The sequence below is a fragment of the Penaeus japonicus genome, unplaced genomic scaffold, assembly GCF_977035675.1.
Source record: "Penaeus japonicus unplaced genomic scaffold, GWHDUDI00000001_assembly GWHDUDI00000015, whole genome shotgun sequence".
Classification (NCBI taxonomy): domain Eukaryota; kingdom Metazoa; phylum Arthropoda; class Malacostraca; order Decapoda; family Penaeidae; genus Penaeus; species Penaeus japonicus.
This window is the reverse complement of record NW_028234417.1, coordinates 23,242,543-23,245,042: the sequence shown is the minus strand read 5'-3', so window position 1 is coordinate 23,245,042 and position 2,500 is coordinate 23,242,543.

Genomic DNA, 2,500 nt, shown 5'->3' with positions numbered 1-2,500 from the left:
TTTTTCTTTTTTTTTTTCTTATTTTATTGTGTTTAGTTTTGTGTGTGTGTTTGTCTTTATTGTTCGGTTACATCTTTTTTTCTTCTCTCTCTCTCTCTCTCTCTCTTTCACCTACTTTATGGGATCTCTATTTTTCATCTTTCATGTTTTCTTATTTTGGGAAAAGAAAAAGAATAATGATGATGGATGGTAATAACAATAATTTTAATAATGTTGTTAACAGTAATAATGATAATGATGGTGATGATGATGATAATAATCAATAATGATGAAAATCATAGTGATAATGATGATAATAACAATAATTATAATAATGATGGTGATGGTGATAATAATCAATAATGATGAAAATCATAGTGATAATGATAATGATAACAATAATTATAATGATAATGATAATAACAACAACATATATAGTCATGATGATAATAATAATGATAAAATTGGTAGTAATAATTATCACTATAATGATAATAGTAATATAAGCAATAATAAATAATAACAATGAATAATAATGATGATGATTATAAGAATGATAATAGTATTGTTGATGATAATAGTGGCAATAGTAATTATAATAACGATGATGATGATAAGAGTGGTGATGATGAAAATAAGAATGAAAATTCTAAAAAGGATGAGGATGATGATAGTAATGATGATGATAATGATATTGGTAATAATAATGATGATGATAATAATGATAATAATTATTATTATTATTATTGTCATAATAATGATAATAATGATAATGAGAATGATAATAATAATAATGAGAATTATAATAATGATAATAACAATAATAATGATAATAATGATAATGAGAATGATAATAATAATAATGAGAATGATAATAATAATAATAACAATAATAATGACAATTATAATAATGATAAATGATAATAGCAAGAATGATAATGATGATGAGGATCAACATCATCATCATCATAATAACGATGATAATAACAATAAGGATAACAAAAATAAAAGCTACACAGATAGCCAGATTTAAGGAATCGCAAAGGAAATACAAGGGAATAAAGGCTTGGAAGTGATTCCTCATAAATGTCCTGAAACGACTTCGAACCCGTAGAGGGCGGCTTGCACTCTGCGATCCCGCGACTGGTCTCTTTATTTCGTCCTATTGAACTTCTGATCGAGGATTAAGGAAGCCTGGCGTTATGGGGGAAATATTTCCTGTTTATCTTTCTCCGTTTCTCTCTTTCCGTCTCTCTGGCTGTCTCTTTCTTCCTCGCTCTATCACTCTGATTTTCCAAATCAAAACGTCTGAAGAAAATGATGAATTAATGCAATTCGTTATTACTTACCAATTGACACAAACGCGCGCGCGCGCTTATGCGAATACTCACGTGCGAACAACCAAGCACACGCATATACATATATACAGTGTACATGCATACAGACACACTCTAACACGCAAAAAACGAAAGACAGATTCTAGTAAAATCGATCCCCTCCCCTTCGAAAGACTCCCTCCCCCCCCTTCCCCCTCCCTCTTAAAAGAATATCCACCCCCTTCCCGCTCGCACTCTCCTCGCTACTCTCTCCATCCGTTCCTTGCTTTTTTCCCTAGCACCCTCCCCCCTTTCCCCTAGCTCCCCCCTCCCTTTCGCCCTAGCACTCTCCACCCTCTCCCTGTCAGCACCCTCCGCCCCCTCCTCGCCAGCACCCTCTACCCCCTCCCCGCCAGCACCCCGCCATCACCCTCCACCCCCTCCCCGCCAGCACCCTCCACCCCGCCGACCGCGTCCGCAAGACATCTCGGAAGGAATGGGTCATTACTGTTCTTTCTCCTGCTGCTCTCTGATTAATGCTCATGAATAATTCCACTGTTTGAAAACTCCATTAATGTCCGGAACAACAGCGGCCTTCCTCGACCCACGATGACTTAGTAAATCTCGTTCTATTAAGCTTTTACCTGCCGTCGCCCCGACTGTCTACAGTACAGCACACGCGCGCCCGTACCCACTCAATATCCGCTTTCTGTGCCCACCCACGTGGCGTTGTACCTACCTCTCCCTACCCGCACGGACAGGCCTATATCCACACATTCCTGTTACCAATCTATAACCTCCGTTCTGTCTAGCCGCCCACTGTCAGACCCACAGCCCACCCGCACCGTCTCCTGCCGTCTCATATGCGTTGTTTCTGTCTGTCTGCCCATCCACAATAACCATTCGGTCACAGTCCAGCCCACTGTTACCCACCGCCGTCAAGGTCCAGCCCACTATTACCCACCGCCAGAAAGTTTGTTTGATCTACTTGTCGCCTTTACTTAAGACCCCCGACTTTGTCCCAGTCTCTTTGTGTGTCTTTGCTTGGCTCCGTATTCACGCGTGTCAACACGCTGTATCGCGCCTTCTACTTTTTCTTTTATGCATTTGCACTATTAAGTCTTTTTATGTCCAGTTTAATGAATGTTGGATATTGTTACTTACTTTAACCATTCTTTACATTGTCGCATATTTCCTTGTTATTG